Source organism: Myodes glareolus, chromosome 15 (genome assembly GCF_982192425.1).
Source record: "Myodes glareolus chromosome 15, mMyoGla1.1, whole genome shotgun sequence".
NCBI classification, from domain to species: domain Eukaryota; kingdom Metazoa; phylum Chordata; class Mammalia; order Rodentia; family Cricetidae; genus Myodes; species Myodes glareolus.
The window spans coordinates 70,639,924-70,649,928 of record NC_142040.1 but is presented as its reverse complement, the minus strand read 5'-3'; positions in this window follow the sequence as shown (position 1 = coordinate 70,649,928).

Below are 10,005 nucleotides of genomic sequence, written 5' to 3'. Positions count from 1 at the left end.
ATTGTGTTTCTTCTCTCCTTTCGCTTCCCATGATGGGGGCAGTCATCTCATGTCACAGTAACTCTGTTTAGCAAAGAATTAAATGAGAGTGATGTGTGACAATGAGCATCTATCACTACTAGATGGGACTGTTTGTTCATTATTAGTACTATAGAAAGGGGAATCTGCTATACAAGGTCTAAATGAAAGCTGTCCAGCTAAGAGACATGCACTGATCTTATTGTGTTAACAGTTGGGAACTACTGAATTTTTCTTTCAATGAGAGATTAAAATGTTAATGGCATCTGAAAGTGTTCCAGAAGAAAATAAATGTCTTCACTGAGAATGTTCTAGAACTTGTTGATTTTAGGGCATACTAACTCTATCTTAAGTGTGCTTAAAATCAGATATAAACCCTCTTTGTTGTGAAATGAGGACATGTGTTGAGTTGTGTCTCCTTCCACAAATGGGTGGGGCCCTAACTGCCATAACCTCAGACTGTGACCTTGTGAGACAAGAGGGTCTTCATCAGGTTAGCAAAGGTAAACCGACATTGCAGTTGGCCCCAATCAACACAAATGGCTTCTTTATAAAGGGAAATTGAGATACAGCACATTCACACACAGCACATATACACACATATACACATATGTACACATGTGTACACACACACTTGTACACACGAACATGAAAGCAGAAAGTGAGATGTTCCTTCTCTAAACCAAGAGAGATTATCAGCCAACTTCCAAAGCCAAGAGCAGGCTGCATCAGACTCTGCAGCCCAGTTGCTGAAGGAATTAACCCATGGGTACCTTTATCTCAGACTTTTGGACTACTGATGCTTCATCCTAACTGACTTGCTTTCATAGCTCTGAAAGGTGCCGTATAGCTACTACAGGAGAAAAGTCATCACCAATGATATCCAGCTATGAATTCCCCAAGCTCCAGTAATGACTAGCCTGGGAAGAAATGCCCACTCTTGCCAGGGTGGCACAAACATCACAGAAGTAATCAACCACTTTCTTGTTGGATTAAAATTCTACCCCACAAGATGAAATTCGTACTTGGAGCCATTACTGTGCTAAGAGTCTATGACGATATAGGTCATAGATCCAAAGGGCAAACCTCCAACTTCTACTCTGCTAAATGGACATAGTATTGAACCAACTTCTACTGATTCATTGTTCTGCCCATAGATCAATGCACTCCTCAGTGCTTATCTGTTGAGCATCTACTGGCAGTAGATGGTGCTTAACATTGTCACCCACAAGACACAGAGAATAAGAGACTGCTAAGTCCTCCAGGGAACATGCGTACCTTATCCCCCTCCCAAGGCTCAGGGGTCATTGCTCAAGAAAGGGGCAGGAAGAGTGTAAGATCCTGAGGTGGGATGTTGTGATGGCCGTTATTGGTTGTCCACATCTGATATTAACTGATAAAACCCAAGTGGCTGGGTATGCATGTGATGGATTTTTTTCTTAACTAAATCATTTGAAGTGGGAAAACTTCAATCTGGATCTTTAAAAAAAATTAACTTTCTTTTTATTTATTTGATGTGTTTTTTATATCGTATATCTTGATCCCATTTATTCCCTTGTCCCTTTGCATCCACCATCCGCCACTTTGGACCCCCAAAATAAAACAAAATTTAAGAGAAAAAAAGAAGAGATAAAAGAGAAAAAAGTAAAAACCTCTTCGTGGAAGCGGCAGTATGACACAGTGAGTCACACCATATAGCCCTTTGTCTGTATAGCTTTACTTGCAAGTGTTCATTGCAAAGAGTCATTGGTCTGGTCTGAGGCCTCTGATTTTTACTACACTATCAATGCTGGGCCCTCATTAGGACTCTTCTTGATTATCCTGTTGTTGCCCTGTGCTGTGGAGATCCTGCAGCTTTAAGTCTTCTGGTCAGGTCCCTTCATGTGCTCCATCAGATCACAGGTGGGGTGAATGTTGGGGCGGGTCAAGTTACAACCCTGGTTCTGGGCCTGGGCAGGTGCAGGGTTGCTCTGCCCACCAGTTCTCTCCTGTTGTCACCACCAGGGTGAGCTCTCCAGCATTACCCCTACTAATTCACTTCTTACAGCAATGAGAGGAGGAATGGGTTCTCCTGCTTTCATGCCCTCAGGGTCAGCTCTCCCACACCTGCACCATCAGGGTCAGTGCTATTATCTTGCCCAGGTGAGGTACAAGGGCCATTCTCCCCAGTGCAGCAGCTGACAGAGGCCTGGGACAGCCCTACCACTCTTATGACTCCAGGGCCAGCTCCCCTATGCGTCTCAGGTATTGATGAGTAAGAGGTTTGAGGAGCACATCTCTCCTCTGCCCATGCCGTCACATGTCATGTGAGCTATGAGGACAGTTCTCCCATGCTCACAACATTGGGGCTGGGTCACCCTCACCTCCAACCACTGGGTAGCTCTGCTGTGCTGCCTAGGTGAGGAGCAGGGCCTACTTTCCTGAGTATTCCAGCCAGTAAGGGAGAGGGTCAACTCTCTTGTCTGCTAATCTGGATCTTTTGAGGTGGGAGGATTTACTGTTAATGTTGGCCACATCTTCTGCCGGCAGCCTATGTAGAGAACATGGAAGAAGTAAGCTTTCACTCTCTGCCTGGCTAGTCCATTCTTTCATTGATAGAACCTGCTTATTAGGGATTCTGGCATATACTGAAGAGCCGCTGAAGTATCTAGCCTCATGAACTGAAAAACTACTGGATTCTTGGATCTTTCACTGGTAGATAAACCATTTATTGGACTAGCCAGATCACAGCCTACTGTGGGATAACCCCTCTATATTCTGTGAAAATATGTTGTTCTCAGTGGTTGATAATAAAAGCTGCTTTGGCTGTTAGCAAGGCAGGATATAGCTGGATGGGAAAGCCAAACTGAATACAGGGAGAAAAAAGGCAGAGTCAGGAGACATAAGCTAGTCACCCACGAAGCAAGATGCCAGCAGACTGATAATGTCATGGCCACATGGCAATACACAAATGAACAGAAATGGGTTAATTGAAGTATAAGAGCTGGTTAGTAATAAGCCTGAGCTATAGGCCAAATAATTTGTAATTAACATCAAACCTCTGAGATATTATTTAGAAGTGGCTGTGGGATGGTATGAGACAGAAAAAGCTCCATTTACAATAGCCTGTAAGTTATTCTAATAACCCCCATATATTATATAAACTATATCTACATATATATATATATATGTATATATATTCATTCTATCAGTTACGTTCCTTTAGAGAACCATAATACAGATTTCTACAAGAAAGCATTATCTCCTAGACACATCCAAGTAGCCGTTCAGATGAACTCTTGGCACTTGTAACAAAATAGCATGTTCAAAACCTACTCAAGCCCAAGCCAGACAAGATCCCAGCATGAAGAGGGGAGCTGGGCACACAATTCTGTCCCGCGCTTCCTCTCGCCTGCAAGAACCACGCGGGACACAGGATCCTTCTGCAGAAAAGCTTTATGTCTCTTGGGAGCTAGAGCATAAGCCACATGGTGGAGACACAGATAAGATGGAACCCATCCCTTATATAGGAAACAGACCCTGCTTTGGACGTGTCACTCTTGGATTGGTCAATTGTCCATAATCCCAGGTGAATGCCTCGGGAGTAGGCGGGGACAGTAGTGGAAAAATACCAACACGTGTGAGCTTTCTAGCTCACCTGGCGGTGCAGCGCCATCTATGGTGGAGAGTGTGGTTGCGGCCTTCTACATCTCCCCCTAATTTTACTTCTTTGCAGAAAGGCAACTCCCTAGGAAGGTAAAGATAGAGGTCGCACTTCCCAAAATGAAAACATTAAAATGGGCTTACACGGAATCTGCCCCTAGGTTCATGACACCTGGAACCTATCCGGCCTGCCCTCTGCCATTTTTCTGGGAAAGGGACTATACGGCAGGAAACCCTTATGCAGGACAACATATCTCTCAGAGAGGGCCATTCTCTGTGCGATGCTCTTCAGCTCGACAACCTTCAGGGCTAGCTAAGCCAAGCACTCCACCCTGTGCAATGGACCACAGTCCTAGGGGTGCAGGAGCTGGTTGGCTTAAACCTTACTGCTTTAACATAGATAACCACACATCAGTAGAGGCCCCTGTTCCAGAGCAGCCAGCGCTTGTGCAATAACCACTTTGTCCCTACGATTTTGGGATTAGAGTCAGCAGACCATCCAGAGGAGAAACACTATTCTATAGCGTAGGACCGTTCCAAAACATTTCCACCCCCACCCATTCTTTGAAGTAGGGGATGAAGGACACGATCCAGGACTGGAATCCTTTGGCCAGGCTTATGTCCACTCGCATGGAGTTGATTGTCACGATGGACCGTCTCAAGGAGGACAGCAAATCATCAAAATTCTCCTGCAAGATACAAAGACAATTCTCGGGACAAGTTAGCCACTTTTATAAAGTTCTCATATGGTACATTGGTCACACATAAGGGTGGAGTTTTCCATTCACAGCCCAATTGGGTAGGCTGCCATAAGATGTCCACCTGTTCTTGTACTAGGTCAATTCTTTAATTAAGAATCATTATTTTACCTCTAATAGATGTATCTATGGTAGCCTGTTGATCCAAGGCTGTAGCCACTGTGGTAGATAACTGATTGAGGGTCTTTGTTTTCCATGGTATAGGCCGTGCTGCCATTTAAAAAATTTATAGTGAACAGAGCCATGGCAATAGCCATTCTTGGCATCGGGGGCAGTTCCTTTATTATTTCCCCCCCTTTTTGTTTAAATAGATATTTATCTAATTTTTAATTTAAATAACCATGGCATTTTGTAACCTGTCTTGAAGATACCCATAGTGTTTAGCAGAAATAATTGACAGGATAAGGGAAACTGATAGCAAGTAACAACTGACAAATCAAGGGGAAATCCAGCAGCATAGCAATGGCACAGCAACAACAGCACAGCAATAACTGACAGACCAAGGGCAGGAGCTGGACCATCCCTCAGGAACCCGCCAGCTCCACAGCAATCAGGCCAGACAGCTCCATAGCAGAGGCTTTGTCCTCAGGCCTCTGGACAGATGAATCCACAGCATGAATAGTAGCATTCCTAGAAAAAAAACATCTCCCAAAATAACATTTAAGAGTATTAAAAAACTCAGTGTAAAAATTTAGCACAGTCAGTACTGGAAGTAGGCTGGTCTTGAACTTAGAGATCTACAGGTCTCTGTTTGTTGATATTAGATTTAAGATTTATTGGCTCCCGTATTTCTTGCTGGTATGGTGGCCTCGGGCTCCAGAGCCCGCCCGCCATCCAAGGGCTGTGTGCGGCCCTGGGCCTGCTCGCTGCGCGGCTCCGCGTGTCCCAGGCCAGGAAGTGGTGGCTCCATCCCCAGGCGCCCCTGCCTTCCCCGCGGCTGTGTTGGTGGCGGAGTGTGGCGGGAGCCGACACTCAGACCGAGGCGGCACAGGCGGCAACATCTCAAGGTCCGCGCCAGAGCCGCTGCGGCTCAAGGGGCCGATGGGAGAGGCGGCGACCAGGGCCGTTTTCCTACTAGCCAACTCTCAACACCTGTGCCACAGCAAAAGCGGCTGTAAACTCTCACAGATCCAGCCAACGACCCAATCACCCCAAAATCCAAGGGCCCTTCGCATCCACCTCCCTGCGGATCCTGAAACACCAGACAAGCCAAGCGTATACACAGCAATCTTTCAGGAGGACTTGAGTTCTTAAAATGCTAAGCAGTTCTTAAAAACTTAAGTCGCACTATGTAGATGTAATACGGTACTGCCTGTTTACTGCGTCTAAACCTTAATTGCGCTTTTATTATGATAATTACGACCAGCCCTGCCTGAAGTCAGCATCGTTTAGCGTAGCCAAATGGAACCAGAGCCATTTTACCCTCAGAGACCCTCACAGTTTTAGGTACATTGTAAGCCTTCTGGCCCGGCTGCCTGTGGCACCGCTGTGACATCCTCCAGGCCAGGCACCAACCGAGCCGCACCAATTGAGCCGGCGCAACGTGCTCCCCACCATAGCCACAGAGCAAAGCTCCGCTCCAGCCGCCCTCCAGACCCAGCTGCACCCATTCCTAGCCCAAACCGGTGTACGGAGCAAAGCGGAACTCAGAGAAGCAGGCTTGAAAGGACCTCATTTAATCTTTTAGGGAATTTGGGCGTCGTTAGTCTCTCTGGCTGCTTCCTGCTGTTATTGGGCCGCTGAATTTCAGGGGTATACACTACAACATTTCAGGAGGTCTCGGTGATTCAAACCACGTGGATCTCAAGCACATACTTAGGCTCCCATCCTCCATGGAGGCGAAAACAGAACCTCTCCTCCAAAACATCATATTCTTAAGCCCATGTTTTAAATTTAAACTACCTTTTTTAGCAGTTCCTAAATTCAAATATCTTTCTCCTGTCCAGTACATAAAAAACAACACGAACAACATAACATAAAGCTTTTGACCTTGTAAATCAGCCTTCTCCCCCATTTTCACTTTTTTAGAATCACTGGGGGGTCCTTTTTAACTTATCTGAGTGCGCGCGCACAACCTCCCACTGCTGCTCAGTTTCTGATATGCTCTCTGGACTTTAGAGCGTACCTCTCTAAGCATGCATGCCTGCAGTTCTGAATCCTCCTTGTGTCCAAGGGGTCTCTGGCGGTGCAAAGTTCTTCTTCTTCTTCCCGGGTATGGCACCAGATGTCCCGCGCTTCCTCTCGCCTGCAAGAACCACGCGGGACACAAGATCCTTCTGCAGAAAAGCTTTATGTCTCTTGGGAACTAGAGCATAAGCCACATGGCGGAGACACAGATAAGATGGAACCCATCCCTTATATAGGAAACAGACCCTGCTTTGGACGTGTCACTCTTGGATTGGTCAATTGTCCATAATCCCAGGTGAATGCCTCGGGAGTAGGCGGGGACAGTAGTGGAAAAATACCAACACGTGTGAGCTTTCTAGCTCACCTGGCGGTGCAGCGCCATCTATGGTGGGGAGTGTGGTTGCGGCCTTCTACACAATTCCACGCTAAGCCTTGAAGTTATTGGCAATTGCTATCTGCTGAGAGAGGAAAAGATAATGTTCTCTAGGAGTGTTGGTCACTCTCTGGTGAAAGCTGATTCGAATCCTGAGAAAGTCATCTCTCTCCAGTGAAAGACTGCACATCCAAGAACATTGGGGCAAATAGGTCTTGAAGGCTTAAAAAAAGAACACAAAGTGGAGTGGGCGAGGAAAGAGGCTGAACTGTGGAAGAGTTGGAGAGTGAACAAATATGATCCAAACACATTCCATGAAACACGCAAAGAACTGATAAAAATTAAAAAAGAAAAGCGTAGGCCATTTGCCGTCTAACACATGAATACAGCACAGGAAGTGTAGCATGCAGCATATATACTCACATACACGTGGGCATGTACTTCTAGACGTTTCCAGGGCGCTGCTTCTTTGACTGAAACCTGACTGACTGACGTACATAGCGATTGCCTACACACAGTTCTCAATAGCGAGGCTTACTTCTTCTTTGCCTTCCCCCTCCCATTTGCCACTCAGCATTGCTCAGTCATGAGCCCCTAGTTACCGCTTGCAGCGCCCTGCACCTGTTCCCTGTTTACATTGGAACTGCCACAATCCTCACTGATTTGCAAAGCTGAATACATTTTGATGATTTAAATAACGTTTGAATGCAAGCTGTGTCTGAGAAAAACTTCCCTTGCTATATCAGAATATATTTATATCTAAATTTGACCCTGAAAATACCGACATTAAGAAAAGGAAAAGAGTTCCTTTTTTCCTTTTACCTGGGTGACTCTTAACTTTTCAGGCCAAGAGGCATTGGTTTTTCTCTGAGAAAATAATAGAGAACAGTGGCTTACACAACAATTCTGAAGGCCTGGCATCCATAATTAGGGGACTAGCATGGCTAGTTCCTGGAGAAGGCCTTTGGTCCAGCTTGGGCTCATTTCTCACCATGTCCTCACATAGGGGAGCAAAGAAATAGGAGCAGAGGGACGAGGAAGGAGAGAAAACTAAGGAGAAGAAAGAAAAGAAGGAAGAGGAGAGGAGGGGAAGGAGGAGGAGCAAGAGGAGGGAGCAAGGGAGTTGTCTTTGTTCTTGTCTGATGATATTAATTCCATCATAAGGCTACAATCACATGTCTTCACCTAAGTTTAATGGCTCCCCCAAATTCCCCTGTAAGCAGAAGTTTCTGTTATGCCTGGTCCTGTAGCCATTCAGTCCCAACAAAACATACAGAAGCTTATATTAATAAAAACTGGTTGGCCTATTAGCTCAGGCTTATTATTAACTAGCTCTTACAATTTAATTTAACCTATAAAACATAATTTATGTTTAGCTATTATCTTGGTACCTTACTCAGGGAGGCATTCTCATCTTTCTTCCTCTACATCTGGCTGGTGACTGCAGACTGAACCTTCCCTCTTCTCCTAATCTGGTAGCCCCGCCTATACTTTCTGCCTGGCTACTGGCCAATCAGCATTTTATTAAATCAATATAAATGACAAATCTTTACAGAGTACAAGAGCATTATCCCACAGCATTCCCCTTTAAATAACGTTGTGTCAGAGATCAGAACATCAGTATTTGAAGTTTTCTGGGTGGTGGTAGAATACAAGCATTCAATCCATCACAAATGATAAGAAAAAGATCCAGGGCTGGTGATATGGCTCAGCTAGCAAAGCCACTTGTCATGTAAGCCTGCCAACATAAGCTGGCAGGCAGAACTTATATAGGGGACATGGGGAAAACCAGCTCCAAAAAGTCGTCCTCGGCCCTCCACAGGCACACCGTGTCATCCTTGTGCCCTCATACATGTTCTAGCACACTGATTATAAATAAAATTTAAAAAGAGAAGCAGATTCAATTAACCTGTGGAGACTTCGGATGAAAGTTTTAAATGTTTCCGCATGGCTGAGTGCATCTGGGATTTGGCTGTTGATAGGAGTCTCTGCTATATTTACTGGGCAGGTGGGTTAGGGTTGAAGGAGAACATCTCCAGCTCCCTGGGCTTTCAGAAAGCTGAGGAAAGTTGTGCACAGTGAGAAACATAGTGTGTAATAATTGCTAGGTATTTTCACCAAGGAGGAAGCACACAGCCAGGGACACCAGTAGGGAAAATGCTGATGATGTGGAGTGAAACACAGCAACCAAGTTCTCTGCTGGTGGAGGTGCCCACGGAGGGAAATGTCTCTGCATGGTATCCTATGGCTTCTGGGGTCTGTGCTCAAAGCAGTACCTCCATGTTGTTTTTCCTATTTTCCAAGTTCCTTGACTCCAGCCCTAGCTCCAGGTGGGCCACGGTCAGAGCAGTATGTCTTCCTAGCTACAGGGGTTGGCATAGGTGTGGGCAGGTGATTCAAGCAGAGTCAGAGAGGTGGGAGGCCATTCTTGGTGGGACTTTTGGGAACTGATGATGCAATATTACGATATGCACTTTAGCCTGGAGTCATCGACTGGAACTTCTGCAGCCTCCTTGGTACCAAAACCTGAGATTTCACCAACCTATTGAAGACAGGGTTTTGTAATGCACTGTGGTCAGTATGGAAAATCCTTACAGAATGAAACACGCTGGTGGCAAGGAAGACACCCTGTGGTACGCAGCTCATCCCTGTGTGTTCAATGCTTAACTGTCCTTTTTGTATGTGAGTGGAAAGGGTAATTCTTCCTACTCCATTTATTTTCTATTAGTGAACATCACTGCTAGCAATAGATAGATGACAGATAAATAGATAGACAAACAGGCAGATAGACAATAGATAGATGATAGATGGATGAATAGATAGATAGATAGACAGGTATATGATAGATAGATGATAGATAGATAGATAATAGATAGATGACAAATAGATAGATAGATAGATAGATAGATAGATAGATGGCAGATAGATAGACAGACAGACGGACAGAGACACAGAGGGGTCACCAACTGACATGAACATGTAGAAAAAATAAAGCAGGAAACAGAAAAGTTCTTGGGGCCCGGAGCCTGGGACTTGATGCAGATCCTTTCTTTGAGTCTCCATGATCCCTCTGTACTTGACAATGTG